Source organism: Podarcis liolepis (genome assembly GCF_965112155.1).
Source record: "Podarcis liolepis genome assembly, chromosome: 11".
In the NCBI taxonomy this organism is placed as follows: domain Eukaryota; kingdom Metazoa; phylum Chordata; class Lepidosauria; order Squamata; family Lacertidae; genus Podarcis; species Podarcis liolepis.
Window position 1 is genome coordinate 55812206 of NC_139565.1, and position 25577 is coordinate 55837782.

The following is a 25577-nucleotide window of genomic DNA, read 5'->3' on the forward strand; positions in this document are numbered from 1 at the left end:
TCCGCCTGGCCTTTAATTTGAATTCAGCCTAATCTTTTATTTCCCTTCTCTTCCCTCCCCCTCCCCTTTTATGAAGATCACCCGCTCTGAGACCCCACAGCTAATTCTCCCCTGGCCTCCTTGCTGGCCCAAGTAGGACCAATTCAGCCAGCTAGCCCTGGGGATTATCTAATGCTTATTAGATGGATTTCCCCTAAATTGATTTCTGAGCTTTGAATTTTATAGTTATTAATGTTTTTATACTTTTTTATGCTGCTTTTACAATTAAGTGTTTTAAATTTGTTGTTAGCCGCCCTGAGCCCGGTTTTTGAACCAGGAAGGGTGGGGTATAATTTCTTTTAAAAAAACTATTATTATTATTATTATTATTATTATTATTATTATTATTAGGTGCAAACCTGCTTTAGACTCCTAAATGGTGGCAGGCCATGGGCTGGAACCACAAAAGGCATGGAAGATCCAAACCTTCCAGCCTTCCTCCCATGAGCCTGCACAGGGGTGCCAATCAAAGATCCAAACTGGCCAAATTCAGGTATATTCAGATCTTAACTCACCAGGCAGGTATCAGCACCTGGTATTCTTGGGCAACTGCCCAGGACCCCAACCCCCCCCCCCAATGTGAGTTGGAAAATTTCTGAAGAAGATTTTCCATTTCATAACTTCATTGGTCAGAGTGAGTCGAAGTCAATTGCAGATGCAACAGGAGGCAAGCTTGGCCAGATTAGGTTTTTCTTTTTCTTTAGCTTTGCTTAAAAGGTAAAGGGACCCCTGACCATTAGGTCCAGTCATGGCTGACTCTGGGGTTGCGGCACTCATCTCGCTTTATTGGCCGTGGGAGCCGGCGTACAGCTTCCGGGTCATGTGGCCAGCATGACTAAGCCGCTTCTGGCGAACCAGAGCAGTGCACGGAAATGCCGTTTACCTTCCCGCCGGAGCGGTACCTATTTATCTACTTGCACTTTGACGTGCTTTCGAACTGCTAGGTTGGCAGGAGCAGGGACTGAGCAACGGGAGCTCACCCCGTTGTGGGGAATCGAACCGCCGACCTTCTGATCGGCAGGTCCTAGGCTCTGTGGTTTAACCCACAGTGCCACCTGCATCCCTTATTAGCTTTGCTTACGAAACACAAATAAAACACATGTGCTAAATTAGGTTGCGTTCTAGGGCCCTTCCTCGGACAGAACAGTTCCTTCCAGACTTTTGATTCCTCGTTGCATCTTCTCAACTTCCTTACTGAACTGTTTCCAGAGGGCCATTTAGTCTCTTAAAATAACCTTGTGGCACTTAAAAGACTAGTGGCTCCATTGTAGTATAAGCTTTTGTGGACAAGAGCCAACAGGTATGTAAACCTCAGTTGGCAGAGCTGTCAGTCTGCCCATCCATCCACCTGTCTTTACCCACATGAAGGCATAAAGACAGATAGAAAATATTTAATTATATTTATTTGTTACATTTATATCTGCCCTTTCCTCTTAGGAGCTCGTTAGCATACACAGCCCCTCCTGTTTTTTCCTCACAACAACCCTGAAAGGTAGGTTAGAGGGAGGAACAGTTTCTGGCCCAAAGTCACCCAGCAAACTTCATGGCTGAGTGGAGATTTGAACCCTGATCTCCCAGGTCCTGGTCCAACACTCTAACCACTACACCACACATAATGACAAACAAAACAATACCATGCATAGTTTGAAAGGCCATAGATTGTTTAATCAGCCAAAGGCCTGGGAGAAGAGGAAAGCTTTTGCTTGGCGCCAAAAGATATATAATGGTGGTGCCAGATGAATCTCCCTGGGGAAAGCATTCCATAAATGGGGAGCCACTACAAAGAAGGCCCATTTTGTGTTGCCACTCTCCAGACCTCTTGTAGAGGAGGCACATGAAGAAGGGTCTCAGAAAATGATCTGAGGCTCCAGGTAGGTATTGCGGTCCTTGAGGTATTGTGGTCTTGAGTCATGTAAGGCTTTATAGGTCACAAGCAGCACTTTGAATTAGGCCCAGAAACTAATTGGCAACTGGTGCAGTCGGGCCAGAACCGGTGTAATATGCTCAAACAGTCTTTTCTTCAGTAAGCAACCTGGCCGTTGAATTCTGCATTAGCTGAACTTTCCAAAATGTCTTCAGAGGCAGCCCCACTTATAACATGGTGCAGTAATAATAATAATAATAATAATAATAATAATAATAATAATAATAATTGTTATTTATAACCCACCCATCTAGCTGGGTTTCCCCAGCCACTCTGGGCGGCTCCCAACAGAGTATTAAAAACGCGATAAAACATCAAACATTAAAAACTTCCCTAAACAGGGCTGCCTTCAGATGTCCTCAAAAAGTCAGATAGTTGTTTATTTCCTTGATATCTGATGGGAGGGCGTTCCACAGGGTGGGTGGGTGCCAGTACCGAAAGGGCCCTCTGCTTGGTTCCCTGTATCCTCTCAGTGAGGGAACTGCCAGAAGGCCCTTGGCGCTGGACCTCAGTGTCCAGGCAGAATGATGGGGGTGGAGATGCTCCTTCAGGTACACCGGACTGAGGTCATTTAGGGCTTTAAAGGTCAGCACCAACTCTTTGAATTGTGCTGGGAAACGTACTGGGAGCCAAAGTAGGACTTTCAGGACCTGTGTTAATCCAACCTAGACCACAGACTGCCGAGCATAGACGGCAGAAGCTGATTGCTGTCACAGGACAGGAAATCACCGTCATGATTCAAGCCAAACTGAATAGAATCGAACTTCCTGGCCAGGCATTTCACACTGCAGTCTCCCGTTGATATTTCCTCCGTTGGAGAATGACAGCATCTGGGTTTGAAGCTAAGGGGATCTCAGTCTGCATGGCAGAATGTGCCATGCTGCCATTTCCAATGCTGGATTGCGTCTCGTTCTCCTCCTCCTCCTTCCATTTTACAAAGGTGTGCTATCCAGATCCGAGCACGGCCCTTTGACACGGGCTTGCTGCCTCCACCGCAATGGCAGGAGAGTCTTTGCTGACCCTGGACGGACGAGGGTTAAAGCTGGATCACCCTTCTGAGGAGGAAAAGCACCTGCCCCACCCTTTAGGACTCATGCAAATCTGTCAGCCACTGAGGGTGGGAGCTGACAGCTGGGGCCCATCCAGGAATTCGCCCTTTCATGGGGAAGGGCTCGGGGCCTGGGCGAGGCCCCGTTCTCAGGGCGGGGTGTTGGCTGGAGAGCTGCTTGCGGTGCCCTTCCCTGCCTGCCAAGTGCCAAGCAGGGCGGAGGGCGAGATGGGCTGTGCAGAGAGAGGAGGCTGCTTGGCAGCTTCCGGCTGCAAACATCTTCTGACCAGCTAAAGACATTTCCCAGAACAGACGGTCATGGTGAAGCCAGTTTGGCTCGTTCATCTAGGGGCTCCGCCAGACGAGCTGTTTATTGGACGCTCGTCCTGGTTTGCTCCCACAAAGCTTTCCTGGAGGTTAGATTATAGCCAGTCTTTGGCTGTGTACATACTATGCCTTTAAAGCACATTCAATGCACACGCCCCCACACAATAATTCTGGTTTAACCCTTGCAGAGTTATGATTCCCAGCAACCCTTAACAACTTATGGTGCCCAGAATTCTTGCCCGGGGAAATGTGCTTCAGTTGTGCTTCAAGCGTACAGTGGTACCTCGGGTTAAGAACTTAATTCGTTCTGGAGGTATTGGCAATAAAAGCAGGTGATCTGTGATTTTTCCGAGGTGCTGCTTGCTCCAAGTCAACAGACTCAGAGAATAAAATTATTGCTGGGCATGTTAATCTTTGGTTCCTCCCATGTCATTGTTACAACCTGACAACAACTGGCAACTGGTACCTTAGAGCCAGTGTGGTGTAGTGGTTAAGAGCGGGGGACTCATAATCTGGTGAACCGGGTTTGCTTCCCTGCTCCTCCACATGCAGCTGCTGGGTGACCTTGGGCTAGTCACACTTCTCTGAAGTCTCTCAGCCTCACTCATCTCACAGAGTGTTTGTTGGGGGGGAGGAAGGGAAAGGAGATTGTTAGCTGCTTTGAGACTCCTTCGGGTAGTGATAAAGCGGGATATCAAATCCAAACTCTTCTTCTTCTAAGACATGGCATGGAAGAAGAGCGAAGAGAGAAAGACATGGCAGGAGTCAGTGAATTTTTCACCACTCACCTGTGTTGTGAATCTGACTCAAAAACTGGATCAGCTACTAGCAGTTCAACTGCTGGATCTGCAACCTGCATTGGCCCTGCTTCGTTTCTCAGGGGGCCTGTTGGTTGGGTTTTTTAGTGCAGCTGTACGTATGTTTATACAGTGGTACCTCGAGTTAAGAACTTAATTCGTTCTGGAGGTTTGTTCTTAACCTGAAACTGTTCTTAACCTGAAGCACCACTTTAGCTAATGGAGCATCCTGCCGCCGCCACGCGATTTCTGTTCTCATCCTGAAGCAAAGTTCTTAACCCAAGGTACTATTTCTTTAGCGGAGTCTGTAACCTGAAGCGTCAGTAACCTGAGGCATATGTAACCCGAGGTACCACTGTATTAGTTTATACAACCACCCTTTGCCGTATGGAAATAAAACATGCAGGTTTTTTTTTTTTAAAAAAAGGGAACAGCTGCAAAAGTGCTCCAGGGGTTGTAGGCTGCTGTATGGAGAAGGTCTGAAAAACTGCAGAATAGGGTGGTATGTCCTCCTCCCTGCTCTTTCACCTCCGGCGCTCACACTGGGAGAGAAATGGTTCTGTTTTGGATTGGAAATGCTCAGGGCGTTTTGATCCAGCTCTTTGCTCCAAGGGTGCTTGTAAAACTGGGTGGAGCAGGGTGAGCGTCGGAAAGTTGTTTCGGCACTGCAATAAAGCCACAGTGTCCTTTTATTCGAAGCTGCCCTTGGGCCTTAGCTATTAGATGATGCACATTTCCTAGCAGGCACCTCCTGGAGGAGTTGGTGGGCTAGTTCAGACAAATGATAAACCATAGTTCAGGATTACAGGAAGAAGCAAGCTTTGGGGAAGGGCAGCGGCTCAGTTGTAGAGCATCTGGTTTGCTTCCAGGTGATCCCAGGGTTCATTCTGCAGCATCTCCAAGTCAGGGTGGGAGAGGTCTCTGTCTGAAACGCTGGAGAGCTGCTGCCAATCAGTGTTGTCAGTACTGGCTAGATGGACCAATGGTCTGATGTGGCGTAAGGCAGATTCTTATCTTCCTGATGCTCACATTGGACCTCAGTAACTCAGAGAAGCAAAAACACATTCCTTCTCTCTTCAGTTCAGCTGTGAGGTAGGGCTGGGCGATGACTAGTTTCTAACAACGCGATATATCATCAGCTAAACATTTCGATATACTGATATATCATGATGTCTTAAGTAAGGATGGAGCCACACGGTTGGCTTCACGGTTTCCCCCTACGTTGTGGTTTTTGCACATACATCATGAATCGCAATATAATGCCAGGTCAAAAATTATGAAACCCATATCGTGATATGGACTTGAAACCAGTTTTGGAAGATATATCGCCCAGCCCTACTGTGAGTTGGAATTCAGAAGCTCTTGCATCTTTTTTTGCTTAAGCACAGCTTGCCATGGTGTCTGAACTTGTAGTTAAACCTGGACTGCCTCACTCTGGTCTTCTGGAGCAAGGGAGGTTGGTTCTTGTAGGACCAAGGAGAGCTCCTTGTGAGCCACTTTCTCCAAGGCGAACCAAGGCCTTTTAAGTCACCCCTCTCATGCTCTGCTTCCTTTGTGGGCACAGTCTCTTATAGGGAGTCTACTGGCCTGAAGATGGACATTCTCCATGTTCTTCCATCTGATTCACTCCCTAGGTAGTTGTTGTGTGAGAGATGCTTGGCGAGAGATGGACATTCTCCATGTTCTCCCATCTGGTTCACTCCCTAGGTGGTGGTTGTGCAAGAGATGCATGGTTCCTCAAGCTCAAGGGAAGATACTCATAGGGGTCATGGTTCCAGTTCCACAAGTCCTGGTGCAGTTGGACTGCTGCTTGCTATCACCAGGTTCACTGGCCCCCGATTACCCGTTCAGGAAATAAAAATCAAGAGATTGTAACAGATGCAGTTGGGTTTTGATGGCCGGCAGTGTTATAGTTAATGATTATTTGCTGTCACCATCTCTCATCCCTTCCCAGTCTTTGAGCAAAACCAGCTGTTAGGACAACTTTCTTTCAAAAGGCACAACCATATATAAAGGTAGTTAGAAGGAGCATACTTGATGTGTGCTATCAAATAATGGCCCAACGAGAATTCGGCAGTGATAGGAAAAGTGAAGCTGGTGGATGTGGGGAATCCACACCCCACATTTGAGGTATTTTGAGATGTAGATAGCGGCAAGCAATTCCCAGTTACCGGGAGAAATTAAAAACGCAAAGTTATAGCTACTGATAAAGCAGTCACTCGTCTGGATTAGGGCTCGTTCGGCGAAAATTCGTTATCAGCACGCAGAAATAGAAGGAGAGAAGGGTGGAGGCAGGAAAAGAAGAAGGAGACGGCTATCTGACGGAACAAAACCGAGCACAAAAGGTTTTATCTGGCGTTTGTTCAAATGAATAGATTTCTTTTCGAAAGGAGGGGGAATGAATTGGTGGAAAATCCTGTATATCTGCCCCGTCATTTTATTATACAAACAAGTGCGCAGCTCTCCAAAAAGAAGATCAGTCAATTTTCAAATAATGAATGTAGAGACTTAAAAGAAAAAGGAAGAAAACCTGCATCTGGATCTGGAGGGTGGGTGGGGGAGAAACACAGCGATAGTCTTGTGGTGAATATAAGTTTTTGTTCCTCAAGTCGATGGGGAGAAATTAGACCGGCCGTAGAGCAATTTGAATTAGACAGCCACGTAGGATCCTGAGGTGTGTGTCCCCCCCCTTTCTCCAATCTGCTCCTCCCAGCTGGAAAGGGTTGATTGATGTTCTTGGGGTTTCTCAGAGTCCATCCTGTTGATAGTATGAGTAAAAACGACAGCGTCCTTCAGAAGAAGGATGACCAACTTCTTCAGCCTGGGATGGAGGAGGGTGGAGGAGATTATTCTCAGTCAAGCTGCTTGGGAATGAGACTCTGACGAGCCCTGCTGGATCAGGCCCATCACCCATCTAGTCCAGCACGCTCTGTTTAAGAGGGGCTACCCAGATACCACGGGTCTCAGGTGCTCAGCGGTGGAGTACGGGCTTTGCATGCAGAATGTCTCCTGTGTTCAGTCTCCTGTGTCTCAAATTAAACAAATGGAGTAGTAGGCTGTTGAAAAGACACTGAGACTCTAGAGCATGGGTAGGCAAACTAAGACCTGGGGGCTGCATCTGGCCCAATCGCCTTCTAAATCTGGCTCGTGGATGGTCCGGGAATCAGTGTGTTTTTACATGAGCAGAGTGGGTCCTTTTATTTTCAGTGCATCTCTGGGTTATTTGTGGGGCCTGCCTGGTGTTTTTACATGAGTAGAATGTGTGCTTTTATTTTCAATGCATCTCTGGGTTATTTGTGGGGCCTGCCTGGTGTTTTTACATGAGTAGAATGTGTGCTTTTATTTAAAATGCATCTCTGGGTTATTTGTGGGGCATAGGAATTCGTTCATTTTTTCTTCTTCAAAATATAGTCTGGCCCCCCCACAAGGTCTGAGGGACAGTAGACCGGCCCCCTGCTGAAAAAGTTTGCTGACCCCTGCTCTAGATCACTAGCGGGCTTTTTCTGGGCAGGAGGGCACATTTGCAAGCTGGAGAAACTGTCACGGACACCACACACACTCTCACTGACTACAATAGAAAGCTTCTTTCAGAGCTAACTTCAGCGGTGGGAGGGGACCCTGCAGTCACATATGTATTTGTGGGTGTTGCATTGTTGGCCCTGCCCTAGACAGCCAGTAGGTGCCAAGGGCGCTTCCCAGCCAAAGGAATGCACACAGCAGAGAGTTAACTCTTTACTGTCAAAGATAACACAGTCGCTTCTGCAGCTCTAGATACCCACACACACCTGTCTAGCATCTAGGCAGCTGTTCCCAGGTCTGTGCTCTATGGAGCAGTTGCAGCAACAGGGGACCACTTCCCCTCCACCAGGTTATAGGCTGCACACTCGCAAGCAGAGACTACACCTGCATGGAAACTTCCTTCGCTCATCCCTTTTCAGTCCCCTCCTGTGTCACAGTCTGGTTCACGGGCAATCAAAGTCCCAGCTGGGGAAGTCGGGACCAGGGGCAAGAGGGTGGGAGCAAGAACGGGAGTCCAGAAGCCAGGAGTCAGAAAGCCAAGAGTCTGAGGGTCAGAGAGCTGGGAGTCACAAAGTCAGGGGTCCGAGGATCAAGAAGCAAGGAGTCAAATGCAGGAAGGCAGGGAATGTGTTGCTGTGGTAAAGAGCTGAAGGGAAAATGCTGAAAAAACCTTATATCCCTTCCTGGCTCTTGCCACCAGGTGCTGTGAGTTACCAATCAGCCTCACTTGTGCGGCCATGCCTTGCCTCTTCAGAACAAACTTAGGAAGGCCCCAGTCCTGCAGAGTCCTATTGGTCACAGGGCCTGGCTCCTGCACACACACCTGACATCCTGGTTCTGGGAGACATTGGTGGGGAAGCACTTGCCTGATCTGCCTCTTCCTTCTCTTCTTCTGGCTCATCCCACACCCTCCAGCTCTGAAGTTTCCCCTGCCTCCAACTCTTGCCTCCTGGCTGGTACAATTCCCCACAAATCACTGGCTCCTCTCTCCTGAGACTCCAGCCCCTCTTTCCCCCGTGCACAATTGTCAGCATCCTGACAGTCCCTGACAGAAGGAGTAGGAAGATGCCAAGTTAGACCTTTGGTCCATCTAGTTCAGCAATGTCTACCTTGACTGGCAGCTGATCTCCAGGGTTTCAGAGAGGGAGTCTCTCCAAGGCTGGACCACCGAGCTACCTTCCTTCCTAGTCAGATTGACTAATAGTCTGACCTGGTGTAAGACAGCTTCTTACATCCAGTGTTCCCATCTCCAACAGATGATGTTCACAGGCACATAGAGAAGCCCTGAATCTGAGTGAACGAGGACAGGCAGGCAGGAAGAGCATCAAACATCTCCTCCTCCTCTTGTTTTCTCAAGATTGTATCGCTAGTCTAGCAGCCTCCAAATCTCAATTTTTAGTACAATACGAAACAATACGATAATCTTTATTGTCATTGTCCCATACAGAACAACAAAATAGAAAAAAATCTACATCAGACATTCAAAAACCCACAAGCCTGCTATCCCAGCTATCCCAGCCTGGTTAACCGCCTAAAAACTCTGATACCCCATAATTGAATACAATATACTCACATAAAGACTACCTTAAAGGTAAAGGTAAAGGGACTCCTGACCATTAGGTCCAGTTGTGACTGACTCTGGGGTTGCGGTGCTCATCTCGCTTTATTGGCCGAGGGAGCCGGCATACAGCTTCCGGGTCATGTGGCCAGCATGACCAAGCCGCTTCTGGCGAACCAGAGCAGTGCACGGAAACGCCGTTTACCTTCCTGCTGGAGCGGTACCTATTTATCTACGTGCACTATGACATGCTTTTGAACTGTTAGGTTGGCAGGAGCAGGGATTGAGCAACGGGAGCTCACCCCGTCGCGGGGATTCAACCCACCGACCTTCTGATCAGCAAGCGCTAAGCTCAGTGGTTTAACCCACAGCGCCACCCGCGTCCCTAAAGACTACCTTACACTGCGTTTAAAACCAAAATCGCATTTGGATAGAAACTATTTCTCAGATGGCTAGTCCTAGTCTTTATAACCCTGTACCTTCTTCCAAAAGGCAGAAGCTGAAAGAGATCATTTCAGGGGTGCGCAGTATCCTGCGCTATCTCTGCAGCTTTCTTATGGCACCTGGAAGCATAGGTTTGATCCAAGGTGGGAAGAGTGCACCCAAGAGTGCATTGTTTTTCCCCTGACCGTGCAGCTCCCAAACCACACACACAGACCATACGTTAATACACTCTCCACAGTACAATGGTAAAATGCCATCAACAGGTCCTTTGAGAGATTGTTTTTCCGGAGGATTCTCAGAAAATATAACCTCTGCTGTGCTCTCTTCATCTGGTCTTTGCTGTTTTCTCCCCAGGTTAGGTCATCTCTCAACTCCATTCCCAGAAATTGAAACACCAAGACCTGTTCCACACACTTCCCCTCAATAATCAATATCGGAACATAGGAAGGTGCTGAATCAGACCATTGGCTCATCTGCTTTGGTATTGTCTGCACAGTTTCTCCCCGGGATTTCAGCCGGGGTCCTTTCCAGCCCTATCTGGAGATGCCAGAGATTTAACTTGGGACCTTGTGCATGCAAAGCAAGTGTGCTTTCACTGAGCTACAGCCCTTCCCCATAATAAGCTCTGCAGCTCTTTATCAACCAGCTGGTTGGAGAGCAGCTAAAATGGAGATTACAGGGCAAGTGGGCGAGGCTCCTGGGATCCCATAGCCATGAGCCTGCAGGTAATGTTGAGGCTTGGCATGTCGTGAATAGCAGTGGTTCTTCCACACACAGCCCAGGTGTGAGGTTGCGGGTAAGAGTCCCGAACTTGCTGCAAGGGTGTAAATGTTATCAGCAAATCTGTGGCTTATTAATGAATGATGAAAGCGCTCTTTGCGCAATAATGCTATTTGCACACGCAGCGCATGATGGTGATTCAGATCTGCATTTGTGCGGCTGGCTCTGCTTCAGAATGGGAATGGGATGGGGGTTAACTCATGCAGATGGCGATTTCTGTGTTGTCAAAATGGCATTTCTGCCTCTGATTCTGGACTTCTCTCCGCCGCAAACTCCCCCAGCTCCCGAAGAAACTGTGATATTAATGCTGTATTCTTAGCTTTAGATTTTGATTTATGTGGAAATTGCTTCCCATGTGGTTGTGTATTTTTTTTGTTATGTACTGAAGTTCTCACCCTGGGCCAGCAGGGGGATACTGTAGATAGTTATGCAAATAAGGGATCGAAAGTGACGTTCAGTGATTGGATAGTTTTAGAAAGTTGCTACAGTTACGTTGTACTGGAGCTCTATATAAGCAGGCTGACTGAACCCTTCAGTTCAGATCTGTTCTGGCCTGTGAATAAACAAGAGTTGTTTGAAGAATCGCTGTATCGTCTGATATGTTCACCCACAACTTAACATTTTTGGATGTGGTTTATTTATTGTTTATGACTTTTGTAGTTATGTAAATCTTGTCATGCTATAAGACGCCTTGAGCGTTGTTTTTTTAACTGGAAAGGGGGCATACAAATAAAAAATGAAAATGAAGCCCTTCAGCTTCCCACACCTCTTCCTCCCAGCCTTTTCCCTCTCACCACTCACTGTCGTCTCACCACCACTTCCTGGGCTCTGAGCCTTCTTCCCTTCGTGGTTCCCTAACTGGTTCCCTCTCTGCGAGAAGCCAAGTTACAGGGAACCAGGCAGAGGGCCTTCTTGGTAGTGGCACCCTCCCTGTGGAACGCCCTCCCACCAGATGTCAAAGAGAAAAATAACTACCAAACTTTTAGAAGACATCTGAAGGCAGCCCTGTTTAGGGAAGCTTCTAATGTTTAATAGGTTATTGTATTTTAGTGTTTTGTTGGAAGCCGCCCAGAGTGGCTGGGGAAACCCAGCCAGATGGGCGGGGTATAAACAATAAATTATTATTATTATTATTATTCCCACCATTCCTCTGCGTCCAACCAGTCCACAATATCAGCGTTTGAGGACACATTCCAGCCAGGCCAACACACCAAAAGAGGGTGCAAAGGAAAGCTGGTGAAGGTCATGTCCTGGAGAGAGAGAGAGAGGATTGGTTTGGGAATGGCTGGCGGATGGTGTGGGGAGAATCTCCCTGGCCAAATAGAGAGACCTGAGTTTATTCACCCCTTGTAGGGAATCGGGACTTCCTGTAAGACCGCTTTTTGAGCTGGCTGCGCGAAGCATTTCCCTTTCCCTTCTTGTTGATGGCTTGCTGGTGTTTATCAGCTTTGTGGCCAGGGACCAAACCATTAGCTTTGAGCGCAGCCGTTGCACATCAGCCTAATGATCTCGGCTGGCGCGGCAACGAAGGAGAAGCGACAGGCTAAAGGGCAGGAGGTCGGATGCTGTTAAGGGTCTCCGCAGCAGAAGGAATCGTTAGCAGCTTTGGGGAAGGGAGAGCGGGGCGGCGGATGGCGCTTGTTGCTGACCTTAGTGCAAGCCTGTGCTTGCGCTCTGAATTAAAGGATATTGACGAGCGTTCTGCAAACTGTCGCGTGCCTTGCCTGGCACAGTTCGCCTCCTGGGATTGTCGACTGCATCTCGATTTCCTTATTAGTGTTTTTTTTTTAACACCACTGCTTCCTAAAGGGGTGCACCTGTCATGGGGGGGGGGAGATGGTTTTGGAAATACAGCAACTGCAAAGCAGTGGGGGCACGCGTTAAAAAACAATTATTTTTGCAGCTACAGCAGAGAAAAGGGAAATAAATATCTTCATCTGGTACTCACCATGAAAACATTCTGTCGGTCCTGGCTTAAATGTATCCATTAGCACAGGCAGTCCATATGTTCAAATGGATATTTGAACAAGGCTGCCAATTACATCCTGTCCGTTCCAACGTAGAAAGGGGTGTTCAGACCACAGAGGAATGGATAGTGGCTGTTCACCCTTTCTAGCCATGCAGGATGAATCCCTTTGCAACCATCGAGGCTTGAAGGGTCCATGCTCATTGCCTATCTGCCAGGAATGAAATTTCAAGAGTGCGTGGACACCTACAAATATAAAGGATTATGCTTTTTTTTGTTTCTTTCCTGTTATTTCTGCTTGAGTCAACTCTGATGAGAGAACCAGCTTCTTAGTAGAAGGAGCCAAAGTGGTGAATGATTAACATTTCCCAACAGTATTCACTGCAATTGTGCAGCATTCCCCAACCTGAGGGCCTTCAGTTGTTTTGGACCACAAGCTCCGCCAGCTGCAACCAGAATCACAACCCAAAGACGGGTGCCTTGCTCTGAGGAGCCTGTACAATCTGACACAGCGAAGGCAGTAAGGGATAGTGGGAGTTGTAGCCTAATAAATTATGGAGGGCCCCAAGTTTATTTTATTTTTATTTATTAGATTTATATGCTTCCCTTTATCAAAAGGGCGGTTCGTAAGATAAAAATACAAGGCCAAAGCACAAATAAATAGCTAAGACAGAAACAACAAAACAATAAAGTCCCTTTCCCACAAATACATTTAAAAGGCTGTACAGTGGTACCTCGGGTTACAGACGCTTCAGGTTACAGATGCTTCAGGTTACAGACTCCGCTAACCCAGAAATAGTACCTCGGGTTAAGAACTTTGCTTCAGGATGAGAACAGAAATTGCGTGGCGGCGGCAGTGGGAGGTCCCATTAGCTAAAGTGGTACCTCAGGTTAAGAACAATTTCAGGTTAAGAACGGACCTCCAGAACGAATTAAGTTCTTAACCTGAGGTACCACTGTATAATATTAATCAGCCAAAGGCCTGATTGAAGAGGAATGTTTTTGCCTGGTGTCTAAAGATATATAATAAAGGCACCAGGCGAACCTCCCTGGGGGGAGCCACTGCAGAAAAGGCCCTGTTCCCATGTTGCCATGCTCCAGACCTCATGTGGAAGAGGCACATGAAGGATGACCTCAGATGATGAACACAGAGTCTGGGTTGGTTTCGATGGGGAGAGGCGGTCCTTGAGGCATTGTGGTCCTGAGCGTTTTAAGGCTTTATAGGTCAAAACCAGAACTTTGAACTGGGCCCAGAAGCTAATTGGCAGCCAGTGCAGTTGGGCCAGGATTGGTGTAATACGATCAAATCGTCTTGTCCCAGTGATCAACATGGCCCAAGCTAGGAAAAGCTGTGACTCTTCGCTTGTGATTCCAAAATGCACCTACAATAACAATTTCCCCTGTTTATAAAAATCAGATGGGGTGGGGGCTGCCTATCTAGATTGGGACTGTGGCAGAGGAAGGTTATTTTCCTCCCTTGCACAATTTCCCTGCCAAGTGTCAACTTGTCATTGGGGGAGGGGAACAGGTGCGACCATATTCTACAGCAGCCTTCCTCAATTTGGCTCCTTCCAGAGATTTTGGACCAAAGGAAATTGTAGTCCAAACATTTGGAGGGGGCACCAGGTTGGGGGAGGCTGTCCCCCTCTCAAGGCTATGGTGCTCGGAAACCTCTGCTAGTTTGAAATTAGGGCGTCTATCACTTACCTGTGTGAACAAGGACATGATCATTATCTCCAATATTCTTCTTTTTGAACTTTCTTCCTGTAGGAAGCGATCAGAGTATCACGGGCGGAAATGCCTTTCTGAAGTTTGACACAAAGGCGAGACAAACAGTGAGTATATAGCAAATTCCTCTTTTACTCCCATAAATGAGCTAGTTAAAGTTGGCTGTTTCAGAGAAATCATAGCCAAGACTATTGACTTAAGGGCACACGCTTATTTCCAAAGAAAGTTAAAGTAAGTGGGATTTGCCGCTGAGCAGACATGCTCAAGAAGGAGAGAACTGCAAAGAATATTTATTTTTGTTGCTTTGTAAAGAAACATTGAAAATAAAGCCAGTCACCTGTACATAAACAATACAACTTGCATTCCATTTCTAGAAAGTTACGGGAAGAAGCAAATTAAGCAGAAATAGGGAAAACAAGGCATCAGGCTGGACTTTGGTAATGTTTGGTAATATGGCACCCTGAGCGGGGCCAACATTTGCCCCCTCCCAAATGTTGTTGTTGTTTAGTCGTTTAGTCGTGTCCGACTCTTCGTGACCCCATGGACCAGAGCACGCCAGGCACTCCTGTCTTCCACTGCCTCCTGCAGTTTGGTCAAACTCATGCTGGTAGCTTCGAGAACACTCATTCATCCATCTCATTCTCTGTTGTCCCCTTCTCCTTGTGCCCTCCATCTTTCCCAACATCAGGGTCTTTTCCAGGGAGTCTTCTCTTCTCATGAGGTGGCCAAAGTATTGGAGCCGCAGCTTCAGGATCTGTCTTTACTGTGAGCACTCAGGGCTGATTTCCTTCAGAATGGATAGGTTTGATCTTCTTGCAGTCCATGGGACTCTCAAGAGTCTCCTCCAGCACCATAACTCAAAAGCATCAATTCTTCGGCGATCAGCCCTCTTTATGGTCCAGCTCTCATTTCCATACATCACTACTGGGAAAACCAGAGCTTTTACTATAAGGACCTTTGTTGGCAAGGTGATGTCTCTGCTTTTTAAGATGCTGTCTTAAAAATTAGAGACATCACCTTGCCAACAAAGGCCCTCCCAAATAGATCTTCTTTAATTATGGATTTTCTCAGTTTGGCGCCTCCTCGGCTCAGCACCTCTTTCCAGCAACTCCTGCAGCCAAGATGATGCCAAGCATCTTGCTCTGCTTTCCTTTGGACCACATCAGCGAGACCGAGAGGGGGGTTGTGATAGGAATTTTGAGGTCTTAGATATCTGTTAAATGTTCATAAGTGTACCAACCTAGCACGTATGTAGATCAGCGCAGGAAGACCGACCTGAAACCATTTTGATTCCCAAACTGAGCAAATGTTTTCTCTGCAAGGTCAAAGGAAAATGGAAAAGCCTCCCCATTGTCTTTTCCTTCACAAATCCTGTCTTAAGGGCACATGTAAGATATGAATAGGGAGTGAGGCTGTGACCTGGCTCAGGAACTAAGTATTTATCATTACAAAAGACTGGCCAGGCTTCCCAGGCAATCCAATCAAGTGACCATTAAACAGGTAACCTGGCAGACAGGAGGTAAATAAACCACTCAGATTTCTGCTGTAAACCTCCCTTTCTGTGATGTAGGTATGATGTATCGGGGTGTGTGTGTGGTGGTCTTGGGTTACACCCCTTCTGTGATGTATGTATGATGTATGGAGGGGTGGTCTTGAGCTCCAGGGCAGGGAATTTAAAATGTCTTTATAAGGCCTTGCGCGCCATTGTTCTGGGTTCCTCCTCCCTCCTGTGTGTGAGGGGAGCACCCTGTTGCAACAGATCAATAAAGATCAGGCTTACTAGCTGCTTTGCTTCTCAATATTCTCTGGTTGGCCTCTGTTATTTTCTCCTACCAATAGGGAACCTACGTAAGGACTCTATATGGGCTCTTGGATACCCCATAAGGGAAAAATGCCAGATTTTTGTTTACAACAGGGTCTTGTCATCTGGCCAGCCCAGGACCTCCCTACATACTGTCCCGGCTTACACCCCGGATAGGTCACTTTGATGCTTCAGTTTGAGTTCACCCCCCAAGGCACACTCCATTGTCCTTTGAGGCAGACGGATGCCAGTAACAACAACAATTTATATCCTACCCATTTCCGCCATGGAGTCCAAGCTGGTATATATATGTGTTCCTAGCACGGTCACCCATCCAGTTACTGACCAGGCCCAGACCTGCTTAGCTTCAGCAAGGTGGTAGCCTCATGTATTGGGTTGCCATACGGACATAGCTGGTATTCAGCCCTCCTAAACAGCGCCCAAGCGGAAATTGCTAATATGTCCAGGAAAATCCGGGTGTATGGCAGCCCATGTCGGTAGTGTAAGTTTTGGTAAATCTCATTAAAAATAGCTCAAAAGTTCTCTCTATTTTTGAGATTTTGCTCAACAACTTTGCCAAACAACAACAATCCCTAACTTTTGTATCCGGATTTTCACTTTTTGAAATATGGCAACCCTACTCATGTACCTTTAGACTGTAAGCTGGAACATTGAGTGTTACAGATTGATTTTGCTCAGTGTCCTGCAGTATCCCTAATTTTTGCCCCCATACTTTAGCCTTTTGCTCTTCCTCTTTCAAAATAACATTCTTTGTCTGCTTTTTAGTGTTGGTTGTGAGCAAGGGAAGAAAGTTTGCTACGGTGGATGTATACACACATACTGTGGTTATAACGATCCCTCCACCCAAAAGCGAAACTCTAATCTATGGCAAAGTGGTTAGAATCGTTATCTAGGCCTGCATAATTCCCCCTTCCATCCGGGAAACTGATAAAACATCAAATTGGTGCCGTTTTCTTATCAGCACATAGAATTTGGAGGATGCAAAGTAATGACCTGTCAGCTTGCTGCCAGCAAGCCAGTTTTGCAACACGCGGGCCTCCCTTAAAAATACAGAACAAAATACATAAATGCCTCGATTGCCTTTTTAATAAGGGCTTCTAAGACATCTACTTAAACAGAGAGAGAGAGAGACTTGCAACTATATGCATTAGCGTGAGTGCAGAGATCGCGCTATAGCTCATTATTTCGGGTATCTTTACGCTGCTATATTTAGAGTCTGTTGCGTTTAGAGTCAAAAGGTGATGCAAGGTGGGACCCCAATAACAAGGCGACCCACTCGAGGGACTGGAATGAACTTCTTTCAAACCTGGGGACTGACTGCCTAATGGCAGCCAAGCACGGCAGGGTTGTAGCATAAATTGCTTGCTGAGAAACATACTTCCAAGTGCTGTCAGCAACTCAGCCACAGGCAGTCTTGTCATTATGGGGTTCTGCAGAATGCCAGTGTCCCAAACCTGTCAACAGGAGAGTTCAACTTCCTGGGAAGAGGGAGCATCCGGGTGGCTTGTTCTCAGATTGTTGGTTCTCTGAATGGAAGCGGTGCCTTAAGCAAGTCCAGTGGAGCCCTGCATTGTTGTAGAGGTGACCCTCGGCGCTGTGGGAATGTTCAGGGATGCAGGAGAGGATATATTGTTTGATTATATTTTTTTTATAAGATATTTATTAAAGTTTTCAAAGTATCACAAAGTAATAATAATAATAATAATAATAATAATAATACAAATACAAATACAAATACAAATACAAAATAGAAATGGTTAAAAACAACTCATTCTTTCCATTACTTATTTTTCATTAGCTTATTTCCCAGACCTCCTCACGCCTCCCTTTTTTGTATTCCAGTTCAGTTTGTTGGTTCAGCAAATCCTTCCCCTCTTTGTTTATCCTAATCATTGATCTTAAAATATTGTAACGTTAAATTTTTGCCTATTAATAATCCATTTTTCACATTCCCTTATAGTATTACAGCTGAAAACCACTTAATTTCTATCCAACATCATTCTAACATTCATTAATTTTACAATATTTCTGTAGATAGTCTTTAAATTTCTCCCAATCTTCTTCCACCGACTCTTCTCTCTGGTCTCGGATTCTGCCAGTCATTTCGGCCAGTTCCATATAGTCCATCACCTTCATCTGACATTCTTCCAGGGTGGGTAGATCTTGTGTCTTCCAATACTTTGCGATGAGTATTCTTGCTGCTGTTGTGGCATACATAAAAAAAGTTCTGTCCTTCTTTGGCACCAATTGGCCGACTATGCCCAGGAGAAAGGCCTCTGGTTTCTTCAAGAAGGTATATTTAAATACCTTTTTCAGTTCATTATATATCATCTCCCAGAAAGCCTTAATCCTTGGGCACGTCCACCAAAGGTGAAAGAATGTACCTTCAGTTTCTTTACATTTCCAACAGATATATTGTTTGATTATAGTCTTTCCAACTTGTGTAAACAAGTTCACAATTTAGCAGAGTAACATCCCCCCCTTTTAAACTCACAGCGGATGCATTTGCTCAGGGTCGCTAAAGCCTCTATAATAACTGTCCTGGTATTTCCCCCTTATTCCCTCATAAAAGATAAGACACGACACAGTCTTCTATAAAAGTATAAAAAGAGTTCTGTTCACAATCAGATCCCAGAAGGCAGACTTAGCTTAGAAAAGTAACATACACCTGGAAACTATCTCATAAGGAGACAGTCCCTCTGTCCTCTCCTGGCTGGAGGCCAAGAGAGCATCTTTGGCTAAGCAGATGTTGCTTCTTCGATACATGTAGTCAAAGACAGAGAGATGGTTACCCTGTGCTTTTGTCATTACCTGCACAGGTGAGGCCACACCCACCTCTAGTCACATGCAGAGGAAGTCTGTCCCAGCTCAGAAGGAAACAGGAAGTTTACCTGCTGGCTGGACAAACATTCCTCCCCATGTGTAAACATGTTCACTCTAGGAATGTTCTACTTGGCTGCTCTTGTGTTTCACATCCCACAGGCGCCCCTTCCAACACTGCAGTTCTGTGATTCGAACCACACCGCACATCTAAAGCCCTAATGGTGCCAGTCATGGCTTTCCCTCAAGAACCCAAGAGCTGCAGTTTGTAAAGGGTGCTGAGAGTTGTTAGCAGACCCCCATTCCCCTTACAGAGCTACAATTCCCAGAGGCATTTAACGGTCAACCCATCTTCCCAGGCAACTCTGGGAATTGTAACTCCGTTTTGGTGCGCCAAATGTCCGCCATGGGTGGCTTGCTATTCCGCACCTGGGGGGGGCACCCTCCACACCATGCCCCCTCTCGGGAGCGCACTTGCCCATGGCAATGCGGACATATGCTCTGCCACTGTTCTCAGGTCTTACTTTCAACAGGAAAGGGGTGTGATTCAGGGTTAGAGTGTTTGCTTTGCACAGAAGGTCCCATCTTCAATTCTTGGCATCTCCAGGTAGGGTTAGGAGTTCCTTTGCCTGAAGCTCTGCCAAGAGGGTTGGATTAACCATTAAACAAAATAAGCATGTGTTTAGGGGATAAAGAGGGACGCGGGTGGTGCTGTGCTCTAAACCACTGAGCCTAGGGCTTGCTGATCAGAAGGTCGGTGGTTTGAATCCCCGCAACGGGGTGAGCTCCTGTTGCTCGGTCCCAGCTCCTGCCAACCTAGCAGTTCCTTTACCTTTACCTAGGGCATAAAGGGAAGGGGGCACCGAAGTCATTTTCCATTGCCAGATTTTTAACATTAATGGCTTCAAACTGCTCAGCTGAGTGTTCATTTTCTCAGCTGAAGTGTATGAAGAATCCCAATAGGACAACAGTGCAACAAGGCAGGCTGTGTGCCCCATCTCTACCAAGTATTGAAGCAGATGTGTTACATAAGATTAGTCTTGAGGATCTGATCAAAGACTTTGCAATGAGAAAAAAGATTTTTCAAATATAAATAAAGTGGAAGTGAAAAGATAAACATTGCTTTCCATCTTACTGTAGGTTTCATTTCATTTTGAAAAAATGAAATTTTACTTTACAGTTTATTATTGTTTCTATTTTGAATTAGATATATATGGGGGCACCAAAATCATTTAAGTGCTTGGGGGCCTCTGAAGGTCTTAATCCAGACCTGTCTGCCAGTCAGTGTCTATCTAGGGCAGCGGTTCTCAACCTGTGGGTCCCCAGATGTTGTTGGACTACAACTCCCATCATCCCTGACCATTGGTCATGCTGGCTAGGAATGATGGGAATTGTAGTCCAACAACATCTGGGGACCCACAAGTTGAAAAACACTGATCTAGGGTTTCCTAAACTTGGGTCTCAGGCTGTTCTTGGACTACAATTCCCATCATCCCTGACCATCAGTCCTGCTAGCTAGGGAAGAAGGGAGTTGTAGTCCAAAAACAGCTGGAGACTTTAAGTTTGGGAAACCTTGCTGTAGACAGTACTGTGCTAAATGGACCAATGGTCTGATTCAGTATAAGGAAGTCCATATGGCTCATGGTTCTTGGGGAAGCTGTGCCTGATTTTCCTACATGTAGAAGCTCCCCCTCCTACACTAAGTCTTCTGGCTTCCATCTGAGGGATGCGTTCATAAAACTTCCCTTTTCTATAGTACACCTCATCCTGAAAGGAAAGGTCTGCTCAACTTCTGGGGATAATAGCAGGACCACTGTTGAGTTGTAGGCATCTGACAAGGCTCTCATGGAGCGGATGCAAAGCAGGGCGCGATAATGGGTAGTTTGCAACATCGCCAACAAAGAGAGAGGGTGTCTTTTCAAAAGGAAATGAATCTAGGTTGGCTAGACTTCCAGCTGTGCTCCACTCCAGCCCTCCCGTCCTCACGCACCCCAAAGAGAGAAAGAGATTGAGCTGAAGAAGGGGTCACTTCTTAGCGCAGACACCCCTTCCTGGGCCAGCCATCTCTGCATCCAATTTCATTGGTTTTCCATGGCTGGGGGGAGGGAGGGGGCTATAGATAATGTCCTCCTGTTAATAGAGAGCTGTGAGCATTTACACTTCTGTATTGATACGAGCGGCTGTTTCATCCTTGCACGTATGAGATTTCAGCCCTTTCAGACACAAGGCAGGTCACGGTTTCAACGCCATTGAATGCATTGTGCAGAAGAGAACGGAATTCATTCGATATGAAAGCGTTGGCTTCCCCCCCCTCCAGCCCCCAGCTTAAAAAAAAAAAGAGTGGGGGAGTCTTCTTCCTTCTTCAGGTGCTGGGCTTTCAAGTCACACAATGCATCAAAGATCCTACGTGCAGGCATTGAAAAGGGCAGAAGGCGCTCGCTAATATTTGGACGAAATGAATAATCAGTATCCCGAGACCCCGGCAACCAATTTGGAAGTTCTCGACGCGCCTCCTGGCAGAATCGCTCCCCTGGAACCCGGAGGCGCAGCTAACGAAACGTTTCAAAAATGCCGCTTGGAGACCAACTTTCTGGCCTCCGCTTGCCCCCTTTCAGAATTGTTCCATGGTTAAGAGCTGCTTGTGAAAAGATAAAACGCTGTCCATCCTGGAAAAAGCACGCTTCAAAGAAAGCCCAGGAGCCAGCGAGTGTCCCCCCCCTTCCTCCCCTTTCTTGTGCCTTGGTATTGAAAGTGTTGCTTGCAGGACTTCATAATGGGGACCTTACAATGCAAAGGAAAATATATTAGCATGGGGGTCCCATTTGACAGCGTTGTATTATACGGAGGGGGTCTAGAAAGATGAAATCTCTCACTGCTGTGGCTTTCGCTTTTAAAAAAGAAAGTTATTTTTTTTTTTTAAAAAAAAAAGATGTTTCATTGCATCTTTAGACACAGGCCTGGTTGCTCTCCAAGTAACCTGTTGGTCTTTTACAATGGGAATAAATGCTTCTTTGCAGAACGCCCGTGGGATCGGTTATTTTCTGGCGGTGTTGTGGCTTGCCTTAAAAAGCTGAAGCAAGCCGTCTCCTCTTCTTAATTAAGCTGGGGGATAAATTAGGCAGGATGAGAGGATGTAGGCACCACCCCTGTGGTTAATTGCCATTTTCTCACCACTTGCGGAACCAGCCCCTTAGAGCTCATCTGGATGTTATAGTTCCAGAGGAATCTCCAGCCCTGTTGTGGCTTCTACCTTCCAGTTTTACTGTTTTGGAGTCCTCCTCACTGTGTGAGCTTCCCCACCCACGATCCACCTCAATTGTATTTGCTGGTGACGCCAAGGAAGAAGAATAAGAAGAACAGTTTGGATTTGATATCCCGCCTTTCACTCCCCTTCAGGAGTCTCAAAGCGGCTAACATTCTCCTTTCCCTTCCTCCCCCACAACAAACACTCTGTGAGGTGAGTGGGGCTGAGAGACTTCACAGAAGTGTGACTGGCCCAAGGTCACCCAGCAGCTGCATGTGGAGGAGCGGAGACACGAACCTGGTTTCCCAGATTACGTGACTACCGCTCTTAACCACTACACCACACTGGAAGCTTTTGAGCTAGATCAAATGAAGGATAGGGTACCTCTGACCTTCCTGGTATTATCACAGCGTGATGAGGTCCACCTGCCCCAAACCCCTCTATGACCTAAAGATTAAGGGCTCATCCCTCTTGTCCCGTGTCCAGAAAGAATGTCTCTAAGAGCTTTTCCGCTTCTTCCACGCTGCCTAGGCACGATTGCGAGTGGTTTCACGACCGCTATACAACTTTCCCCTGGAAAACATGTTCTTTACTGCTGAATCGGAACAAACAGCAATCTGCAGAAAACCCCATTGCTGTCTGGTTTGATTCATCATGACAACGCGGGTTTTCACAGGGAGAAGCGGTGAGACAAAGTGGGGATGAGCCCTCAGAGAGTAGGGGTCTTGCTTTATCATGATATCCAGGGAACATATAGAACGGCAATTTATACCGAGTCAGATCATTGTTCCATCTAGCCCGGGGGTTGGCAATTTTTTTAAAGCTGTGGACCACTCCACTGTCCCTCAGACCTTGTGGTGGGCCAGAGAAGGGGGGAGCTGGAAGAGGAGGTGAGGGGGGCAAGTAGTCCTCTTCCCAGTACAGTGGTGCCCCGCAAGACGAATGCCTCGGAGGACGAAAAACTCGCTAGACGAAGGAGTTTTTTTGTTTTCTTAGCCGCTTCGCAAGACGCATTTCCCTATGGGCTTTGCTTCGCAAAAAGCGATTCTCCCCGCTGCCCCTTCCCTTGCTTTAAAACAGGTATGGAGACAGAGGGGAAGGCGCGCGCGGCTTCCCCCTGTCCCCGGAGATTGCGGGGCAGGCAACGGGGAGAAGCAATCTTCTCCCCGCCGCCCCTTGCTTTAAACAGGTCCGGGGACAGAGGGGAAGGCGCACGGCGCTTCCCCTCTGTCCCCGGACGGTCTCCATAGGAATGCATTGATTGATTTTCAATGCATTCCTATGGGAAACCGTGCTTCGCAAGACGAAAAACTCGCAAGAAGAAAAAACTTGCGGAACGAATTAATTTCGTCTTGCGAGGCACCACTGTACATTTCCAAGCACAATTCAAAGTGTTGGTGCTGACCTTTAAAATCCTAAGCGGCCTTGGTCCAGTATACTTGAAGGAGCATCTCCACCCCCATCGTTCTGCCCGGACATTGAGGTCCAGTGCCGAAGGCCTTCCGGCGGTTCCCTCACTGCGAGAAGCCAAGTTACAGGGAACCAGGCAGAGGGCCTTCTCGGTAGTGGCACCATCCCTGTGGAACGCCCTCCCACCAGATGTCAAAGAGAAAAACAACTACCAGACTTTTAGAAGACATTTGTAGGCAGCCCTGTTTAGGGAAGCTTTTAATGTTTAATAGGTTATTGTATTTTAATATTCTTTTGGAAGCCGCCCAGAGTGGCTGGGGAAACCCAGCCAGATAGGTGGGGTATAAATAATAAATTATTATTATTATTATTATTATTATTATTATTATTATTATTATTATTACCACCCAGCCCCAGCCGCTGCGCTTACCTTCCCTGGGGCTGCTACCACCACCACCACCATTGCTGCTTCTCGTGGGTAGGCAGAGAGAGCTCGTCCGCTTTGCTCTATGGCCCACAGGATCACTAGGGTGGTAGCGGTGGCAGGAAGGGTTGGCTCTGGAGAGGGGCTGCTTAAAATGGCACTCAGCCAGCTCAGCCCCTTTCCTCCTCTAGGCAGGGCAGGGAGAAGCCAGGAGGGAGGGTGGGAGAAGGTGCTGCCGCGGTGTGTGTGTGTGAGGGAGAGGGGGAAATGGAATGGTGCAGGGGGAAAATGGCGCAGCCCGAACAAACAGAATCCCCACGCCGATCCACGGACAGTCCATGGGCCGGATCCTGAAGGCAATTGGGCCTGATCTGGCCTGCGGACCTTAGTTTGCCAACCCCTGACCTAGCCCAATATTGTTGACACTGGCTGGCAGCAGCTCCCCAGGGTTTCAGACAGGATCTCTCCCAATCTAGGAAATTTTGCCTGCAGGGCACTCTCTGGAAGTTTTCTGGGTTATGGCCATTCTTGGGTGACGCTTGCAAAAGACCAAAACCCAAACCTCACCCCTCCAAACAATGCAAGTAGACTTTGCACCCAGTTGTGGGATGGTGGAAATAAGCAACACTCAACAAACTTTGCAGTGATTTTAATTTTATTTTGGCTCGGCTGCAGAATTTTCATCCCCAGGCCTTTCCCGGGAGAGACACCTTCCATGGCCTCTTGAAAAAAACACGCCATGAATAATATCAAGCGGGTGGGGGTTTCACAGGGACACCTAAGGACCAAATAATTACAATGTCAGCACAGTTTCTCCAGCAATGGAAACCGAAAGTGCAAAAGTGCCCGACCACAAAAATCATTAAGTGAAACAGAGAACACGCTAATGACTGGGACCAGATTCATTTTATTTTTTAAAGAGCAAGATATTATTACAAAAATCCTCTTTTTTTTTTTTAAACAGCAAGTGTCTACTCCGAAACCAGCTCCCTATTCCCCAGGCTGCCCTCGCTTGTCACATCAAACTTTATTTTTACCATCTGTGGAGCTGTAGCTAAAGTTTTAGCACTCACTTATCTCCTTCTCCCCCAGGCCACAATTAATTGAGGCCAGGAGAGAGGCTGGATCTCTCAGGCAATATTTACAAGAGGAAGGGAATGTTAATGGCTTGCTTGGGCTGAAGCTATGGGCTTTTTTTTTTTTTGCAAAAAGGTGCTAGGGAGAGCTGGGTGAGGAGGAGAGTTCTGGGAAGAGTCTCTGGGAATTTGACTTCTTGGTAGATAAATAAGATCACTCCCCTCCACCCTCCCACTGCACTTCCCAATTAAACTTATGGCTCGGCGAGTTTTGCATTTCTCAGGGACCCTTTGGGGGATGGAGTGGCTGTGTGAAATGGGCCGTTGCATATTACGTACACACACACACACACACACACACACACACAGCAAATTCACTCTCTGCACGCTCTTAGCTTTGCAGTCAACACAACAGCATCCACACACAAGTGGGAAATGCCAGAGCTTTGCGAGAGTCTAAAAAGTCATAGCGGGCGGGGCGGGGCGGGGCTTAACTGAGGGGAGGGGACCCCAAATCATCAAGATGATCAAGGGTCTGGAAACCAAGCCTTATGAGGAACAGTTGAAGGATCTGGGTACAGTGGTACCTCGGGTTACATACGCTTCAGGTTACAGACTCCGCTAACCCAGAAATAGTACCTCGGGTTAAGA

General features: G+C 47.1%; 1 protein-coding gene across 1 annotated transcript in view; it reads left to right on the forward strand.

Moving 5' to 3' along the window:
• Positions 1-25577, forward strand: part of ZBTB7C (zinc finger and BTB domain containing 7C) — a 241414-nt gene that overhangs the window by 71939 nt on the left and 143898 nt on the right. Inside the window, exon 2 of the mRNA XM_083465976.1 lies at positions 14173-14237. The gene's annotated coding sequence lies outside the window, so the exon portion shown is untranslated. The remainder of the gene's footprint in view (positions 1-14172; positions 14238-25577) is intronic.